General features: G+C 45.0%; 1 protein-coding gene across 2 annotated transcripts in view; it reads left to right on the forward strand.

The window, feature by feature from the left end:
• The first annotated feature begins 6,324 nt into the window (after positions 1-6,324).
• The window catches only part of hs3st1l2 (heparan sulfate (glucosamine) 3-O-sulfotransferase 1-like 2), a 28,620-nt gene continuing 13,649 nt past the window's right edge, over positions 6,325-21,295 (forward strand). For both annotated transcript variants that reach the window (XM_020475835.2, XM_020475840.2), the window contains exon 1: positions 6,325-6,645. The gene's annotated coding sequence lies outside the window, so the exon portion shown is untranslated. The remainder of the gene's footprint in view (positions 6,646-21,295) is intronic.

Consider the following 21,295-nt stretch of genomic DNA (forward strand, 5'->3'; position numbering starts at 1 on the left):
GCCATTACAATGAGCCTGTCCTCCTATAGCTCCACCCACCAGCTTCCTCTGACAAACACATTCTACTCTCTTGCTCTCAACAGACAACCACTTGAATATTATTTTTGCACTATGTCCATGTCAAAGAAACCACCTACAAATGCACTGAACAAGCCATATTCACTCACTGTATGAAATAGTTTGTCATTGCAATCTAAACAACAATAGCCTGGTCCGAGATCAATTTGTGCTATCTTACTAAACGTGATAGTCATTATAGTTGACAGCAAGACAGCTGGAACCAGGCTAAAACAATAATGCAACCACACAGCAAATTGGCCAGTGTTACCTAGTAATGATTTTTCAGTGTAACATTTCTAGTGTTACATTAACTCGGTAAGTATTAAATTAACATTCATTGGTGTAAACAAACGCCAGTTTGTGTTGAGAACCCTTGTTAAACAAACAAAAACAGCATGCTCTATTGCGGGTCGATTTTTTTAAACGGTTTGTTTCAATATCTATGTTTTTGCATGTACATTGATTGATTAATTCATCTTATGCTACTCAAATTTAAATAACATAAATGTTTCTAAACTAATTCTAAACTACTTGGGTTTATTGCACCCGTTACTGAAATGGTTGTTCTAGTTTAGATGGTGTAGGTAGTCTCATTTCGTAGTCTTTCGTAGTCATTCTGAATTCAGGTTACAGGTGAATAAAAATTTGAATTGTTGTATATCCCAACTCTGGCTGGATTCCAAAAGGAATTACACATCACTTTGCAAACCATCATAATGTGACTTGCAGGCCTGAAAACCTTGTACTAGAGTAGAACTAGGGTTTTGAAATAATTGCTTTATTCTGTTAAAGAATTACAATATAATTCTATATTAGCTTAGGATCTTACTTGGTGAAGGCCACAGGAAATAAAATGGATGAATGCAACATTCATATCTCTGACACTGTAACACTGAAAAATGCTATAGACACTGGACCAGTGTCCAATTTGACACTGTCAGTAGCTAGGTTTCCATCCAATTTGTAACAGATTTTCATGCAAATATTCTAAAATATGCATAGAACAATATGCGCATTTTTCCACCAAAGATGTTTCAATCTAAATGACTTTTTACGGATAAAATATTGCGTGATGACGTAGTGCACATAAAAATGACTTTTGCTGTTTATGTACCGATGTACCGAATGCAAAAAACAAGTTAGATGTGTTTCTATTGCATTTTCAACTCTACTGATGGTTTTGTCACAAAAACAGTTGCATTATATAGCAAATGTGCCCACTCTGGTCTTGGAAAATGTGCTTTAGCCAACAGGTCGCAGATACAGTGCGGGTAGGTTACCTAGACTATGAGATTATTATGGATAAGAGCGATATTATTTGCATTTGTCAAACAGCAGCCAAGCATCAAATCATAATGTTACCAGAATAAGACCCTCGATACTTATTGGAAAGGAGCATCAAGCTCATCACCTTGCACTTTCACCACCCTGTGAGGTTCATCATAATTTATTTAATCTGTAGCCTAATAAACTGTATGCTTTCCAGAGTTGTAGTGGGAGAACCACACAACATATAATCGCGTGACTCCAAATTTACTTCGATAAGATGGTTATTATATCAATATTTGTGCATAAAGGGGTTTCCACTGACATTTCTTGCATGACTCATTTTAAAGACATAAAAAGAAACCACCATGTCGAATGAAGAAATTGTCTGTCTGCATTTGTACCGGCATTCCGGCATTCCATGTTTCCATCAGCCTGGTCGTGACTTCTTTCATCCACATGAAATGGTTGGATGGAAACGTGGTTTGTGTTGAGTTAACACTGGAGAATTTTCTGTGCACCACCAACCAATTTTTCCAGCAACCCTTCACATATGGTTTCCTCCCAGCTCATTACCTCCATTGGAACACACTCAAAGACAGAGGTCCAAACAAGTGCTTTGGCTTGAAGTTCAAACAACGAACTTGATGCAATCACACAGGCCTTAGCCCCATAGGAACCCATCTCCATGGTGACAGGTGGGTCCTCACTTACTTCCTGGGCACATTCACAAACAGGGAGACACAAAAACACCACGGCCTGTATTCATAAAGCGGCTCAGAGGAGTAGGAGTGCTGATCTAGGATCAGGTTCCCCATGACCATATCATCTTATTCATTATTATCTGCAAGGCTAAACTGATCCTAGATCAGCCCTCCTACTCTGAGATGCTTTATGAACACAGGCCATTGAGGGAAAGCAGGAGTTCACCCACCCCATCTGGCTGTGGTTACCTAATTACACAGAAATATATTTACTAGAACAGACATTCCCATTTAAGTCAATGTTCTGTAATTCCGTTTCTATGCTTAATTAGGGTCTCTTTTTTAGTTTGGCTCAGCGGCCACGACTACACAAAGCATCAATAGCTAATGAACTTACTTTGGTCACCTTTTGAATTCTAAAAAGAACCATAGATGATTCAAAAGAGAACCATATGCCATAGAACTAAGAGACTCCCAACTAGGAGCGGTGCTGCTGTAAGACTGGGCCAAACTCTCTTTGACCAAATGTTCCCAGAGTGGGTTTTGTCTTGTGTTTTTGACTGTTGAATGATCTCAATTGAAGAAGAGAAAAGATCATTAGTGCATTCGTACTCTGAGGAGAGAAAATGCTAAGAGTGTAAAGAGAGAAAAAGGGTCCAGGGTCTGTATTCATAAAGGGTCTCAGAGTAGGAGTGCTAATCTAGGTTCAGGCACTGAATGAAACACTGAAATTACTCCTAAATAGTTGCTGAATGGTTGCTTTTCCCTCTCTCCACATCTACTCATGTATTGTCTACTCTAGTCGTAAAACATACCAGCCAAAGCCAACAAAACAATCTTCATAATTCGCACATCCAACTTCTCATCGTTGGTTAACAGCAGCTGGGTGCTGCTACATGGATGGTGGATGAGGTAAATGACAATGTAAAGCACTTTGAGACTCAATGAAAAGGTGCTATACAGTGGGGAGAACAAGTATTTGATACACTGACGATTTTGCAGGTTTTCCTACTTATAAAGCATGTAGAGGTCTGTAATTTCTATCATAGGTACACTTCAACTGTGAGAGATGGAATCTAAACAAAACTCCAGAAAATCACATTGTATGATTTTTAAGTAATTCATTTGCATTTTATTGCATGACATAAGTATTTGATCACCTACCAACCAGTAAGAATTCCGGCTCTCACAGACCTGTTAGTTTTTCTTTCATAAATGCACGCCATAACAGCCAAATGCAGCCCTTAATTAAATTAGGTCTACATTTCATAATCATGAGGTTATTTTTATTGGAGTAGGCAATAGAGAAACCAAGTGAAGCGAGACTTCAGGGTGGAGAAGCAACTTAACGACTATAGCACCTATTCTACTGTCTGACAGTGTGCCATCACTACAGATGTTTTTATAGCACGCACACACATGCACAGACGCATGTACGCACACACACAACCCTAAACACAAACGGCAGGTTGTAAATTAGAGCGGCTCTTGTAGCGGTTGAGTGTAGTGCTTTGTTGTTGTTGTGGGGTTTGCTTCCTGTCTTGCATTATTCATTTCTGATGTTCACAGTTGACTTGTCTTTCACATTATTTTGGTAGACAATCTTTAGATGCTCTACAGACTAATCAGAAACATTTCAACTAACTATCTAACCCTAACCTGAACCTTTATTCTAACCCTACACTTAACCCTTAACCTAACCCTAACCCTAACCCTTATTCTAAACCTTATCCTGCCTTAGCAAGCAGTTGCATATCAACAGACAGTTTGTTGATAGTATGATCATCTGTAGAGCATCTACAGATGGAAAATCCAGGCTATCCAAATAAAGTGCTACCAAAAATAAAGAGGCGTGTGCGTAAAAAAAAGTGTTTATCATATGAAGAAGATAAAAAAAGAAGGGAGGAGGAGGAGAGGGGAGGAGGAGAGGGAGGGCTGCGGGGAGAGAGGAAGGAGATAAGCTAAGAAGTGTCTGGGAAGAGTGAGGTAGACTTCAGACCCAGACACAGTCTGATAAGGAGACAAAGAGGAAGAGAAAAGTTGGAGGCCTTCGTGGAAACTGGGATCAGAGCTCTAGGTAGCTGGAGCATCGGAAGGAGATGAAGAGAGGCGGATGAGATGATGAACTAACAAGGAAAGAAGGGAGGGAGGAGTGGGTGATGAGACGAATGAGGGAGGGAGGCAAAGGGGAAGAGAACGAGGGTTGAGAGGGAGGAGTAGAGGAGTGGGGAGTGAATCCCAGGGGTGTAGGATAAGAGGAGCAGGGTTGCTCGGTGAAGTGCACCCCCCAAGGAGAACCTCGACAGTGGTGCAGCTTTTCATTTGTGATAAAAAAAATCCTGCATAAAATCCCTCCCTCTACGTAGAGGGAGGGATTTTATGCTGGATTTTTTGCATTGCCTGATGTGAACCATGCCTCGAACAAAAGAGATCTCAGAAAATCTCCCCCCCCACCCACACACACACACACCAAAAAAACACAGCAGGGAGAGAGAGCGCAGAGACACAAATAGAGATTAATATAACTGTTGAAAAGGGCATATGCAGCAAATAAAGGGTGTGTGTGTGCATGTGGGGGTTGGGGGAGGTGTGTGTGGGGGGGGAGATTTTCTGAGATCTCTTTTGTTCGAGGCATGGTTCACATCAGGCAATGCTTCTTGTGAGTAGCAAACTCCAATTTTGTGAGTGTTTTTTATAGGACAAGCCAGCTCTAACCAACATCTCCAATCTCGTCTCATTGATTAGACTCCTGGTTAGCTGACTCCAATTAGGTTTTGGAGAAGTCATTAGCCTAGGGGTTCACATACGTTTTACAACCTACACTGTGAATGTTTAAATGATGTATTCAATATAGACAAAAAAATACAATCATTTGTGTGTTATTAGTTTAAGCACAATATATTTGTCTAATGTTGTGACGTAGATGAAGATCAGATCAAATTTGATGACCAATTTATGCAGAAATCCAGGTAATTACAAAGGGTTCACATGCTTTTTCTTGCCACTGTATTAGAAGAACAGATTATGGGGCTAAAGCTGAAGAGTGTAATCGGTCCAATGGAATGAGATCAAGAGACCCCTCCAATACACCTGTCTGGGAGTCCCAAAGTCCCAAAGGTCACTTGAGGATCTTACTTATTCAATCGCCTTTCAGCCATGCATGTACTTTGAGATATTACTACGGTGAATTAACAAAGGCTTTCAGGCTTTCAGTCAACATACAGTTAGTACAGTTTGTATGTTGCCCAAATCAAACCCACAATTCTGTTGATAAAAGCACCATGCTCTAACCTCCAACCAAATCTGAACAATATTAGCGATGTTCACCTAGATTGTATGAATCCAATGAACTCATTCAGAACACGCATTCCTGACTAAAAGTTATAATCGATGCATTGATTGTCTGTGGAACTTTGAGCATTTTGATAAGTACGTTGGTGATGTGTCTCGATCATTGAAAACTGAGGTGGACTTGGTACATTTGCTGCTCTCATCTATTCTTCAATAATTACTACTGCTAATACATTCCTTACAAAATCAAGGAAATGACACAAAGGCTAAGATGTGCTTGCCTTTCCCAAAGCTTTTAACGATCTTGATTGAGGAGAGAAAAAACCTTCAGACCTTATTCATAAGTGCCACTAATTCCACTTTATGTCAAGTGATAAGCGCAGTCTCTCAGCAATAAACTGAAAAGGTCAAAGATTTTTACTCAAAGTCTCATTCTCAAATAAATGTCTATATTGAATGGTATGAGAAATGGGAAGGTTGAAAAACCCACTCACATTTGTATTCAAGTAAAAATCAAATGCTGTTATATACTCAGCCTTCATCTTTAGATGCCTGGATACATCTTGAATGACACACAACGTTGAGGCTTTAAAGACACGTCATCATTTCCCAAGAAATATCTTCACAGTAAGATGTCTCAAGATGTCTTCACAAATATGTTTAAGAACGTCTTAAGGCATAGTTATGTCTGAAAAGAAATCATCAAAATATGCATAGTAACAAAAAGGAGGGAAAGCTTCAAAAGTCCCTTCAAAGTGTTGGGATGAAATATCGACAGAGAAAGTATGTGAAAGACAAATAAATCAGAGAGAAGAATGGGAGAGAGGGGTTGATGGAGAGAGAGCAGGGGGCAGGTGGAAGAGGGAGGAGGGATTTCCCTAAGGGGTCGATGTGTTTGTGCTTGCTTTGCGCTCTCTCTCTCTCTCTCTCTCTCTCTCTCTCTCTCTCTCTCTCTGTCGCTCTCTCTCTCTCTCTCTCTGTCGCTCTCTCTCTCTCTCTGTCAGTCGCTCTGACACTCAACGGAATCAAACTCAACACCACACTCTCACTCACTCACTCTTTTTGACACAGAGGCAGACACACACACATATCCTCAGTGTAACGCGGGGCAAGCACACCACAAACAGCAGAGAAGAGGAAAGAGGAAGAAAAGAAAGGAGGGAAATAAAGGAGGAGAAAGGGAAACATTGAACGGAATTATCTAACACTTAGATTTTCTCAGAGGCTTTGAAAGGAGATCAGACACAGAGGAGTTGAGAGAAGAGGAAAAGAGGAGGAAGACAGTGGAAACCCTAAACACAGGTTCAGTGTCACAGGGACTCAGGTAAGACCTCTCTCCCTCTCTTATTCACACACTGAATTTTTCACACACTTTTAATATTAAGATCCTAGTATAAAAAAGATATATATACACAATACCGTTCAAAAGTTTGGGGTCACTTAGAAATGTCCTTGTTTTTAAAAGAAAATGACATTTTTTGTCCATTAAAATAACATCAAATTGATCAGAAATACAGGGTAGACATTGTTGATGTTGTAAATGACTATTGTAACTTGAAACGGCAGATTTTTTTATGGAATAACTACATCGGCGTACAGAGGCCCATTATCAGCAACCCTCACTCCTGTGTTCCACGTTGTGTAGGCTTATCCAAGTTTATAATTTTAAAAGGCTAATTGATAATTAGAAAACCCTTTTGCAATTATGTTAGCACAGCTGAAAACTGTTGTTCTGATTAAAGAAGCAATAAAACTGGCCTTCTTTAGACTAGTTGAATATCTGGAGCATCAGCATTTGTGGGTTCAATTACAGGCTCAAAATTGCCAGAAACAAAGCGCTTTCTTCTGAAACTCATCAGTCTATTCTTGTTCTGAGAAATTAAGGCTATTCCATGCAAGAAATTGCCAAGAAACTGAAGATCTCGTACAAAGCTGTGTACTACTCCCATCACAGAAGAGCACAAACTGTCTCTAACCAGAATAGAAGGAGGAGTGGGAGGCCCCAGTGCACAACTGAGCAAGAGGACAAGTACATTAGAGTGTCTAGTTTGAGAAGCAGACGCCTCACAACGTCAACAGTGAAGAGGCGACTCCGGGACGCTGGCCTACTATGGATTAGCTAACACAACGTGCCATTGGAACACAGGAATGATGGTTGCTGATAATGGGCCTCTGTACGCCTATGTAGATATTCCATTAAAAATCAGCCGTTTCCAGCTACAATAGTCATTTACAACATTAACAATGTCTACACTGTATTTCTGATCAATTTGATGTAATTTTAATGGACAACATTTTTTGATTTTATTTTAAAAGCAAGGATATTTCTAAGTGACCCCAAGCTTTTGAAAGGTAGTGTATATTTGATGTTTAATTTGGCCTTAATTGGCTATAAATTTTATTTGGCCTTATTTGGCTATTAGTCCATACAAACGCATTGAATAACAGATTCACTACATGGAACCATAGACAGTCCCCAAAAAGTTTGTTCTGAAGTGTCTGTTCAATACCAAAAATAAGTGGTTAAATACAATGTAAAAAAAAATATATATAAAAAATGTTTGTGGATCTTTATTATATCTCTCAGATATAGGAACGATCAGGAAACATTTACAAATTATACATGTACTGTATAGTTCCATAAAATGTTTCAACTGGCAAGTACGTGTTTGTGAGAGCCTCACCTTTCCACAGAGGGGTCATATTAGTGTGTAGGCCAAACTGCTCGGACGCTACAGACAGACGTTGGCAGATTGGCTGTACCGTCTTAAGAGGAGTCCCAAGATGCTTGTGGCGGTCGTAGAGCAAAACAGAGAGCACCATTGTGTTCGTGAGAGTCTCATCTTTCTATAGAAGGGTAATTAACCTCTCGGACGCTACATACGATTTTGTGAGAGAACCGTTTTTTGGGGATATCTCATGGTCTGGCAAACACCGCTTTAGCTCTGTCACCACAGATGCATAAGTGCGACATCGGGGGATGCGGTGGATTGAGATGCATCCAAGGCAAAAAAACTGATATGGGTAGCTAAAACAGACAGATTGTCATGTGGATTTTTTTATTATGCTAATTGCATTTCTGCAGGGTTCCGGACATCGGCTCTAGAGGTTATCCTAAATTCAATGACATGGTGACATTAATTGAAGTGGGTGGCCAGTGGGAGTGGTCTGTGAATGTCACTTTGGTGTGTGTGTGTGCGTGCGTGCGTGTGTGTGTGGGTGTGAGTGAGTGTGCGAGATATAGATGCTGGTAGAGAGAGGAAGAGAGAGAGAGAGTGAGAGGGGGTGACAGATAGATGCTCACAGGGAGAGAGAGAGATTTATGATATGGTCTTTTAAGCAACAACTAGTGGAGAACTTGTGGTATGTGGATAGACAGGTAGTGGTGGACACACAGCATGTGTTGTGGGCTGCATATATTACACACCCATAATGAATCACAACTCCAGCGAAGTTATAAACCACAACTGCCTTGGACTCTGAACATCATATTCATGATAGTCATATCCGTCATGTAAGCCAACCTCTCTAACTAATCTGGCATGTGTGACAGTCACTGTACTAGTGGTAGTTCACAACTCCAGGGTAGTGAAAACCAACCACAACAGTCTGATTCAGTATGTGAATATCATGTTCTTGATCCTGTCATATCAATCATGTTGTGAGTAAGCCAACCAACCTCTCGAACTCATTCAAGATTCATTGTAAATCAATTGCCAAAGTAGGGGGTTTTGCCATTCTCTTTTTATGCTAATTTAAAATGAACCCACAAAATGTATATTTTCAGATTTCCCCTTCATATTTCCAGCAAGCTTGAGGAAACCACCAGCCAAAGGAGTAAAAGTAAAACTAACCAAACAATGGTTGACCTTTGTAATGTTTGAAAAGTTTAGATGTGGTCCGAGAGATACGGAGGGAGCGATAAAGGGAGGGAGTAACAGAGAGGGGGAGTGATAGGGAGGGGGCGAGATAGAGAGTGGGGGAGCGATAGAGAGGGTGAGAGACATGGTCAGAGTGAATAGAGCCTCTGTCTCTGAATCAGTCACTAACCGGGACAACAGCACCATGTGATGTGAGGAGTTGTGGCTTTATCAAGACATCCTGGCTCATCAAAACAAAATCCCCACATGGCCGGGTCAAGAGTGCATTATGACCGATTCAGGGATAAACCTTTTACTACGTCAATAGTGGTACCATTACTTTGTTTCAGCTGTCTTAGAAAGTCATGTAAAAAAATCACATAGTACTGTACTTTGAAAAATAGTTATTTTTATCATACAGTGTGCCCTGGTGTACTGCACATTAAAACCTCTCTTCATTCAGACTGCATTCACCTCCTAAGCAGAGTCACAAAGGCACTGTTACATATGGATGAGGTTGACTCTGTCGTAATACCATACCCTGGCTTTGACACACTGTGTCCTCAAGCTAACTGAGTCAATGCTCAGTCAGAAACTATGATGCATGTGTGGGAAAATGGATTGAACCCATATTGATATATTAGAGATATGGGAGATATTGATATGGGAGATATCAATATGGGAGATATGAACCCATATTGACATGGAGATATGGAAGCTATAGAGAGGGTGCCTAGCATCTCAGATTGTTGAAGAACCCCCTAATTGATCCTGTAAATCGCTCTGGATAAGAGTGTCTGCTAAATGACAAAAGATGTTAGAGAGGGACAATGAAGAGATAGGTGATGAGGGGGAGAGGTACAAAGATAAACAGAGAGAGTGAGAGAGATATGCACAAACAAGAGAAAGAGAGAGCGAGAGTAAAAGAGAGAGAGGACAGAGAGTTCATACAGTGTGCTTCAGTGGTTATGATTACATACATGAGAGAGAGAGAGAGAGAGAGAGAGAGAGAGAGAGAGAGAGAGCGAGAGAGAGAGAGAGAGAGAGAGAGAGAGAGAGAGAAAGTCACCCAGCCTCCCTGTGCACTGGCCTGAACTGTATAAGGGGTCTCTGTCTGTCACTGTGTCACCTGGCCCTGTGAGTGTGTGAGTGCAGGCCAGGCTGTGTGGAAACTGTGTGTTTGGGCACATTAGGAGGCATTAGCAGGGGGAGCTTGCGAAGCAGCTGTGAATAATACATGGACATTATTTATGAGCAGAGAGCATGTCCTCTGGAGGGCAATGAGGCGCATGCTACGGCTACACACTCCAAAAAGTTAGAGTGGGAGGGGGGACGGGAAGTGTTTGTTTACTTTACACTGTAAATCGATAGAATCGACAATACCTTTCCCAGTATATTTTCTCACCAGAAATAGCCAACTGTTGATAATGTTGAGGTCATCTAGCGGAGTGTTATTTAACTAAGTGAGTGTGTATTTAGCTGAGTGCTAACAGTGTGTGTTTACAGGAGCTCAGGGAGAAAGTTCATTCATCTGGCAGTCCTCCACCATGTCAGTTAGAGTTGGGGCAAAGATCCTCTCACCTTACAGTACGGGTGGCACAAGTGCACAATGACCTCAGCTCATCATAGACACACACACACACACACGCATGCACGCACGCACGCACGCACACACACACTAATGTGGAGACAGAGTCAGTGTTTGCTAGACCATCACACTCCAGTTGGTTTAAGGAGAGGTGACAGGACCACCCACTGACCACCAGATGGAGGGAGCAGGAGAGGTCCCACATTACACAGACACCAACAGACAGACGGGCGGATGGGCACACAGACTGTGTTTCTGGGGTTGGGCTAGGTCTGGCTCTTTGGGTCTGGGGTTAGCTCTTTGGGGTTGCTGGGCAGTGGTTAAGATAAAGTGGGATAAAGTGGGGCAGAGAGTCAGGACAGGGAGCTCTGGGTGGGCTGTTTGGGTGGGCCTAGTCTGTGTGGTCATGAAGCCCCTGGGTAGGATTAGGGTCAGGGGTGAAGGGTAGTAGGGTGGAAGGCTGGAGGGAAAAGGGCATCGGAGAGGAAATGCCAATATAGGACTGGACTCTAAAGACCAAGTCCTATTACACACCCACTGACTGAAAGAACTTCCATGCTGTTGTGTCAATCAATCAAATCCAATCAATCCAATTTGTATCATATTTATCAGTTTGTAACTGTAAACTGTCTGTCCCCTAAAATCAGACCAAGGACACCAGACAGTGACATTGGCAAATCTCTGTTGGGCAATACTGTACTACTGTACATGGCATTGGTTTGACCTTGATGGTGAAAACACCATAGGAGAGGTTTAAGCTGAAAGCCCAAGGTGGGAGTGAGGGATGAGGGAGGGACTGAGGATCGCGTTCATTAATTTCCAGTCACAATGAGAGCCTGAGGACTTGGGGTATGGGGAGAGGAAGGGCGGAGAGGTAGGGTGAGAGGGTGGTGAGCAAGAGGGTGAGGAGGGCGATGGTAATAGTCTTAAGTGCTTGGTCAATCAAAACCCCCTGCTAAAACCCTGATGTTCTAATGTTTCCACCTCCGCCCCCCTCGTCTCAGTGTGTGTGTGTGTGTGTGTGTGTGTGTGTGTGTGTGTGTGTGTGTGTGTGTGTGTGTGTGTGTGTGTGTGTGTGTGTGTGTGTGTGTGTGTGTGTGTGTGTGTGTCAGTCTGGAGAAGCAGTGGGGTATACAGCACGGAGGCACACAGGCTATTAGATATGTCACAGAGAACCACTATGAGAATACGAGGGACAGATAGAAGGACAGCAAGCGAGAAGGACACAGAGAGAGAGACAGACAGACAGACAGACAGACAGACAGACAGACAGGCAGAAAGAAAGAGCCACCCTCTTCCCTTCTCATCTCACCTGCCGAATCAACTAGTCCTGAAAATGGATGGCGCTGGAGCGTTGGGGCCATACCCGGCCGGGTATATTACTTCTACCATTCCTCTTTCTTTGTCAGTTCCTCTCTCTCCCCCCTTTCCTTCATCTCTCCATCTTAGTCTCATGGTCCCAGGTGAGAGGGTTACAAAGAATGATTTTAGGTCCTTCTCTCCTCATTCCTCTCCACCTTACAGCAAATGTTTTTATTTTATTTAACCAGGCAAGTCAGTTACAAACACATTCTTATTTACAATAACGGCCTACCTGGGAACAGTGGGTTAACTGCCTCGTTCAAAGGCAGAACAAGAGATTTTTACCTTGTCAGCTCAGGGATTCGATCCAGCAACCTTTCGATAACTGGCTCAACGTTCTAACCACTAGGCTACCTGCCGCCACTATCATCTTACTTACTATTTCTCTTTCTTTATTTCTCTCCCTCTTTCCCTCTCTCCTCCTGTCTTCATCTCTTCCGTACCCTCTTCCCATATTAAATCTAGATAGGCAGAGTTCAGGACCCACGTTGGTGGGAAAAGTATCCAATACCTTAATAGAAAGTGAAAGTCACCCAATAAAATACTACTTGAGTAAAAGTCTAAAAGTATTTGGTTTAAATATACTTTATTATCAAAAGTAAATGTTAAGTATCAAAAGGACAAATAAAAGTATAAATAATTTCACATTCCTTATATTATGCAAACCAGACTGTCACGGTTCATGAATCCACTGCCTCCCTCTCTCTTTCTCTTTCTCTTTCTCTCTCTCTCTCTCTCTCTCTCTCTCTCTCTCTCTCTCTCTCTCCCGTGTTTGTGTGGGCGTGGTTCCCAATCTCGGCCTGATTGTTTGTGCCAGCTGGAATCACTTATCTTCCCTTTATATGTTCTGTAACCAGTGTTTCTTGTTGTCAGATCGTTGTTACTTCTCTGAGGTTGTGTCGTGTGTCCGTGCTCATCTCTCACCGCCCTTGTGTGGATTATCTGCTGTGCTCCCTCCTACCCATCCGGACACACTCCCCTGGATTTCTCAGCACACTATCATCGGAAGATGCGCCCTAGTCCCTGGGTCGGATTCCGTCTGAGTACAGTCTGTCTGTCCTATTGCTGCTGTAAACTGTATTCATTAAACCATCGTTGCTTGCATCTTGCATCCGCCTCTGTATTGTCACAGAACGATCTGACCAGACCATGGATGCAGCGAGTTCAACGAGTCTGACCGAATTCATTTCCCGCAGTATCACGAGAATGGATCAACAAGAGGAGAACATCTCCAGCACAGGTCGGGCAGTACAAGCCCTTGCGACGCAGGTATCCCAGCTGACCCAACAATTACAACATCTGAGGGGTCTCGATGCGCCACCTACACCGGCAGTTCAACCCGCCCCGCCAGAGCCGGATTCCCAGCTAGAGCCACGGCTACCGACACCAGAGGGTTATTCAGGTGATCCTGACTATTGCAGAGCTTTTCTTACGAGATGTTCCATGCAATTCTCGTTGCAGCCACGGACCTTCAACCGTGAACAGTCTAAGGTAGCATTCGTACTCACACTGCTATCAGGCAAAGCGGCTCTTTGGGGAACGGCGGTGTGGGCGAACCAGGACCCATGCTGCACCTCTTTCCAGACACTCTCCGAGGAGATGAGAAGGGTCTTCGATCGGGCCGTGGCGGGTAGGGAGGCGGCCAGACTACTCGCTGACCTTCGCCAAGGAGACCGTTCAGTATCGGAATACTCCATCCAATTCCGCACTCTGGCCGCAGAGTGTCAGTGGAACGAGGAGGCGCAGTGGTACATGTTCCTGCATGGGCTGGAGGACCGGATCCAGAAGGAGATTTATGTTCTGGACCTTCCCAGGAATTTAAATGGACTAGTGGAACTAGCCTTGAGGGTCGACGCTCGTCTGAGTCGTATTGGCCGCCGAGCATGCCCTAACAGACCGTATAACGACATGGAGGGCTGGCATGCCAGCGGCGGGAACACGGCCAGTTCAGCCTCCGCTCACGAACCCATGCAGCTGGGGAGAGCTCGCCTCTCCCGGGAAGAGAGGGAGAGGCGGAGATCCCAAGGACTCTGTCTCTACTGTGGTAGAGCGGGCCACTTTATCCACTCCTGCCCGGTAAAAGATCAGGCCCGGTAGTAAGCATGAGGCTACTATCGGGTGGTGTCACCACAGAGAAGACCTCATCATCTACTCTCCTCCCGGTAAGACTAAGATGGGCCACCCACACGCACGACACCCAAGCCTTACTGGACTCAGGAGCAGAGGGTAATTTCATGGACCTCAAGCTCGCTCACAAACTCCAGATTCCTATCACCTCACTCTCGCACAAGATATCCGTCAACGCTCTCAATGGTCAAGAACTCCCCAACATTTCTCACACCACTGAACCTATTACACTCATCACTTCTGGCAATCACACTGAGACACTATCATTTCTACTCATGGACTCACCCCTTGCACCATTAGTTCTCGGCCACCCTTGGCTCACCCAACACAACCCCAGGGTTGACTGGGGTCATAACTCTATATCCATGTGGAGTAACAAGTGCCTTGAGTCCTGTTTGGTGTCTGCTTGTTCGTCTGTGTCTGATTCTGTGTTTCTAGAGGAGGCAGTGGATTTGTCTAACGTGCCCGTTGAATACCTCGACCTGAAGGAGGTGTTCAGTAAGTCCCGTGCTGCTTCTCTTCCTCCGCATCGTCCCTATGACTGTGCAATAGAATTATTGCCAGGTGAGTCTCCGCCTAAAGGCAAGTTATATTCACTCTCTGTTCCTGAGAGGGAGGCTATGGAGAGATACATCTCTGATTCTCTGGCATCTGGATTCATTCGTCCTTCCTCTTCTCCAGCGGGGGCGGGGTTCTTCTTTGTGGGGAAGAAGGATGGTTCTCTGCGTCCTTGCATTGATTACCGTGGGTTGAATAACATCACAGTGAAGAATACCTATCCCTTACCGTTGATGTCCTCAGCCTTTGAAAGGTTACAGGGAGCATCCGTGTTCACTAAGTTGGATTTACGGAATGCATATCATTTGGTTCGCATAAGGGGGGGGACGAATGGAAGACCGCGTTTAATACCCCCAGAGGGCACTTCGAATATTTGGTCATGCCTTTTGGGCTATCCAACTCCCCAGCGGTTTTCCAGGCACTCGTCAATGACGTGCTGAGAGATATGATTGATCAGTTCATATATGTTTACCTGGATGACATACTGATTTTTTTCTTCTTCTCTCCAGGAACACGTTCAGCACGTCAGACGAGTGCTTCAGAGGTTGTTGGAGAATGGACTTTTTGTCAAGGCGGAGAAATGCATTTTTCATGCACAATCCGTTCCATTCCTTGGTTACATCGTCTCGACTGAAGGTATTCGCATGGATCCTGACAAGGTTAAGGCTGTGGTGGATTGGCCAAGCCCAGATTCCCGTAAGGCCCTACAGAGGTTTCTGGGATTCGCCAATTTCTACCGGCGTTTCGTTCGCAACTTTAGCCAGATAGTCGCTCCTCTTACCGCCTTAACCTCCCCCAGAGTGACGTTCAGGTGGTCCGATACAGCCGAGGTTGCATTCGCCAAACTCAAGAGCCGCTTTGTTTCAGCTCCCATCCTCATAGCTCCCGATCCCTCGCGTCAGTTCGTGGTGGAGGTGGACGCTTCAGAGGTGGGGGTAGGTGCGGTACTTTCCCAACGTTCCTCTTCTGACGACAAGATGCACCCTTGCGCGTTCCTTTCCCATCGGTTATCACCTGCGGAACGCAACTACGACATTGGCAACAGAGAGTTGTTGACAGTGAAGTTAGCACTGGAGGAGTGGCGCCATTGGTTAGAGGGTTCGGGGGTACCTTTTATAGTTTGGACCGATCACAAAAATTTAGAATATATCAGAACCGCCAAGCGACTCAACTCCAGGCAGGCGCGGTGGGCACTCTTTTTCGGATGTTTTGACTTCTCTCTCTCGTATCGCCCGGGTTCCAAGAATGTCAAACCCGATTCCCTTTCTCGCATTTTTGACCATTCCGAACGCCCATCCACTCCCGAGTGCATCCTACCCGGGACCCTAGTGGTCTCCACACTCACATGGGAGGTTGAATCGAGGGTCAAAACGGCCTTAGAAGAGGTAACGCCTCTGCCCGGTTGCCCGCCTAATCGGTTGTTTGTGCCGGAGGGGTGTCGGTCCGATGTTATTCGGTGGGGGCATTGCTCCAACGTAGCGTGTCATCCAGGAGTCAGTCGCACTAGCTTTTTGGTTAAGCAACGCTTTTGGTGGCCACTGATGGCTCGTGACATTCACAGTTTTGTCTTGGCTTGCTCGGTTTGTGCCACTGGGAAGACTTCTAATCGACCCCCAGATGGGTTACTCCAACCGCTGTCGGTCCCTTCGAGACCCTGGTCCCACATCGCGCTAGATTTTGTTACCGCCCTCCCGCCCTCCCAGGGCAAGACGGTTGTTTTGACCGTGGTGGACCGGTTCTCGAAGGCGGCTCATTTTATTCCCTTGCCTAAATTACCATCTGCCAAGGAGACAGCGGTAACTGTCGTGGATCACGTCTTTCGCTTACATGGCCTGCCGATGGACGTAGTTTCTGACAGGGGGCCCCAATTTGTGTCCAAGTTTTGGCAAGAGTTTTGTAGGTTACTGGGAGCGAGTGTCAGCCTGTCTTCAGGGTTTCATCCCCAGAGCAACGGTCAAACGGAGAGGGCCAACCAAGATTTGGAGAGAGTGTTGCGATGTTTGGTTTCTAAGAATCCCTCTTCCTGGAGTCAACAACTCTCTATGGTTGAGTACGCTCACAATTCGTTGCCAGTGGCAGCCACGGGTCTCTCTCCGTTTGAGTGTAGTTTAGGTTACCAGCCACCTATCTTTCCCAGTACGGAGTCCGAGGTCACTGTTCCCTCCGCTCACGCTTTCATCCAGAGGTGCCGTCACGCATGGAGCAGAGCCCGTGAGACTCTTCTCCGGGTGGGGGCGCGCACCAAGGCTAAGGCCGATCGCCACCGGTCGAAGCCTCCGGTATACGTCGTTGGCCAAAGAGTGTGGCTTTCTACTAAGAACATTCCACTCCGATCCGTTTCGAACAAGCTTGCCCCCAAATTTATCGGCCCGTTCAAAGTCACCAGGATCATTAGTCCGGTGGCGGTCCGGCTCAAGCTTCCTCTGGCGTATAGGAGAATTCATCCTACCTTTCATGTGTCTAAAATAAAACCTGTGTTTCAGGCACGCATTAACCCGCCGGTCCCGGTTCCCCCGCCGCCACGACTTGTTGATGGGGAACCCACCTTTTCTGTCAATCGTATTTTGGACTCTAGAAGGAGGGGACGCGGATTCCAGTACCTGGTGGACTGGGAGGGTTACGGCCCGGAGGAGAGAAGTTGGGTACCTGCTAGGGACATTCTGGATCACTCCCTTATCGACGATTTCAATCGACGGGTAAATTCGCCTGGGAACGCCGAGAGGCGTTCCTAGGGGGGGGGGTATTGTCACGGTTCATGAATCCACTGCCTCCTCTCTCCCGTGTTTGTGTGGGCGTGGTTCCCAATCTCGGCCTGATTGTTTGTGCCAGCTGGAATCACTTATCTTCCCTTTATATGTTCTGTAACCAGTGTTTCTTGTTGTCAGATCGTTGTTACTTCTCTGAGGTTGTGTCGTGTGTCCGTGCTCATCTCTCACCGCCCTTGTGTGGATTATCTGCTGTGCTCCCTCCTACCCATCCGGACACACTCCCCTGGATTTCTCAGCACGCTATCATCGGAAGATGCGCCCTAGTCCCTGGGTCGGATTCCGTCTGAGTACAGTCTGTCTGTCCTGTTGCTGCTGTAAACTGTATTCATTAAACCATCGTTGCTTGCATCTTGCATCCGCCTCTGTATTGTCACACAGACGACACAATAATACTTGTTTTTTTTGTTTAATTGTTTTTTTAAATTTACAGATAGCCAGGGTCACACTCCAACACTCATAATTTACAGGTGAAGCATTTATTTTTAGTGCTTCGGCCAGATCAGAGGCAGTGTGTGAATTGGAGCATTTTCCTGTCCTGCTAAGCATTCGAAATGTAACGAGTACTTTAGGGTGTCAGGGAAAACGTATGGAGTAAAAAGTACATTACCTTTAGGAATGTAGAGAAGTAAAAATTGCAAAAACTATAAATAGTAAAGTAAAGTACAGATACCAAAATACTTAAGTAGTACCTTAAAGAGTTTTTACTTGAGTACTTTCCACCACTGTTCACTAGCCCATAATTATATTGACCAGACAGACCTCCCCCATATGTCTACTTGCCCCCATTCCAAACACCCATACGCACATCCCCCAAACCACATACACACACCCTTGCTCATATCCAGTACAGTACACAGATGCACACACACCCTGCCCACACACATAGATCCTAATTGACTTTCTCTTGACAACAAACAGCCAGTGAAATGAGTGACTGTAGTTTGGTACCAGGAGCTACACAAGCACACAAGATCCATCACGGTTTAATGAGAAAGAGGAGTAAAAGAGGAAGTTAGAGTAGTCCCCGTATCCTGCTTTCACTCCATCAGTGATCCACGTGTCAAACCTGGTTGTTTATATCCACTGTGATGTAATGTGCCAGATAGTGACAGCAGGCTGTCAGAGCTACAGTACGTTACTGTGTGAAAACCAACATATGTGCTACATTGGACAGTGAGCATGTAAACAAGGGTGTGTGCGTGAGGGGGGGGGGGGGGGGGTTGTGTGTTTGAGTGTGTGCGTGCACACGTGTTTGTATTGGTTGGTTGATATGTGGGGGAAGGGAGGTGCCTGTATGCATCTGTGCGCTCTTAGCTATCTCTCTGGGCTCTTAGCTACCTCTGTGGGCTCTTAGCTACCTCTGTGGGCTCTTAGCTACCTCTGTGGGCTCTTAGCTACCTCTGTGGGCTCTTAGCTACCTCTGTGGGCTCTTAGCTACCTCTGTGGGCTCTTAGCTACCTCTGTGGGCTCTTAGCTACATCTGTGGGCTCTTAGCTTCCTCTGTGCGCTCTTAGCTACCTCTGTGGGCTCTTAGCTACCTCTGTACGCTCTTAGCTATCTCTGTGGGCTCTTAGCTACCTCTGTGGGCTCTTAGCTACCTCTGTGGGCTCTTAGCTACCTCTGTGGGCTCTTAGCTACATCTGTGGGCTCTTAGCTACATCTGTGGGCTCTTAGCTACCTCTGTACGCTCTTAGCTTCCTCTGTGCGCTCTTAGCTACCTCTGTACGCTCTTAGCTACCTCTGTAAGCTCTTAGCTACCTCTGTGCATTTGTTTCAAGCCTACATCTGTGCATGTAACTGTGTGTGTGATTCAGCATCAGGAGTCAGCGCTCCACACTACACTAGACTGTACCCTGGGACCTTCTGGTGCAGCTAAACAGACTGACAGGCAGCCTGTTATCTTTCTCTTTCTGACTGTCTGTCTGTTTTAACCTATCCAAATCTAAATGGCACAGGCTGCCATGTTAACACACACACATGCACACACACACGCATGCACTGCCCTGTGCCAGACTGCCATGAACAGTAAACTCACACTCCAGACATTAGCATGGGGTGTATGCCAACGCCTGCGCCCAGACACACTTGCATGCCAGAGGCATCTTTAATTAGATCCCAAACACACACACACACACACACACACACACACACACACACACACACACACACACTCCCCCGAAACACCCTGTTTTTAACCCAGACACCCCCCTGCCCATCTCTCTGACACACACACACACTCATACACACATCACCATCCTCATTATCAATGTGCCATACACACACAGACTATAGAGAGCTCTTTTGAGTGTTTGATACGATTGACCCAGATCTTAAAGCACGAATGGCTGGGGAGGGGGAGAAAAGTGTGTCTGGGGTGGGGTGTGTGTGAGGGGGGAGAGGGTTGGGCGGCTGGTGTGGAGTTTTTGTAAAGAGTCTAATTTGAAACCCAGTCGGGGATCGGTGGGCAGATTTCTGCAGTCGGTGTCTTTGCTGGAGAGAAGGGGAGAGAGACAGAAAGAGCAAGAGGGAGAAGGAGCGAGAAAGAGAGGGGGCAGGGAAACAGAGACTTTCTGGACCCCGATAACAGGCGTTATCTCCAGAACGTCTCTCTCCCTTTCCCCCCTCCCTCTCTTTTCAACCCTCATTCTTCTGAAGAACGAGATCTGATGTTCAAACTTAAGCCTGTTCATGTAAAGGAGGAGGACACGCCGAGGGGCTTCTTAAGGCTTTAGGAGTGCCTTTTTGGCACACAAACACACACAGATACTATAACAAATTCAGATGCTGCATGGGCTCAAGAAGACATCATTAGTCTTATACTCCTCAAGGTTGTGACCAGTCTGTCAATGAAATAGACGTTGTCATATAGACACATTCCCCCAGCCGCATTCTGAAAAGTCGCACACACAGTTCTTCCCCAGAAAGGGTAGCTTGCCTGTGACAGGAGTTGTTCCTGACCATGTGAAGCGAACAGGAAACACGAATGTTTACCTAGTCAGGTCATACAATTAGAAAGTATTCCAGATCCTACATTTGACTACAGCTTAAAATGTTCTGTCTTTGTTGTGAAAGCTAGCTTCGTTGTGGTAGCTAGTTTATGGAATAGCAAGAAAATGTTTGAAGTAGTCCCAAACTCATGCAATGAGTATGACAGATTTGTCTCTCTCATTTAACATTTTTATTTTTTTATTTCACCTTTATTTAACCAGGTAGGCAAGTTGAGAACAAGTTCTCATATACAATTGCGACCTGGCCAAGATAAAGCAAAGCAGTTCGACGCATACAACGACACAGAGTTGCACATGGAGTAAAACAAACATACAGTCAATAATACAGTATAAACAAGTCTAAATACGATGTGAGCAAATGAGGTGAGATAAGGGAGGTAAAGGCAAAAAAAGGCCATGGTGGCAAAGTAAATACAATATAGCAAGTAAAACACTGGAATGGTAGATTTGCAATGGAAGAATGTGCAAAGTAGAAATAAAAATAATGGGGTGCAAAGGAGCAAAATAAATAAATAAATGAAATACAGTAGGGAAAGAGGTAGTTGTTTGGGCTAAATTATAGGTGGGCTATGTACAGGTGCAGTAATCTGTGAGCTGCTCTGACAGTTGGTGCTTAAAGCTAGTGAGGGAGATAAGTGTTTCCAGTTTCAGAGATTTTTGTAGTTCGTTCCAGTCATTGGCAGCAGAGAACTGGAAGGAGAGG

This window comes from Oncorhynchus kisutch, linkage group LG3, assembly GCF_002021735.2.
Source record: "Oncorhynchus kisutch isolate 150728-3 linkage group LG3, Okis_V2, whole genome shotgun sequence".
NCBI lineage: Eukaryota > Metazoa > Chordata > Actinopteri > Salmoniformes > Salmonidae > Oncorhynchus > Oncorhynchus kisutch.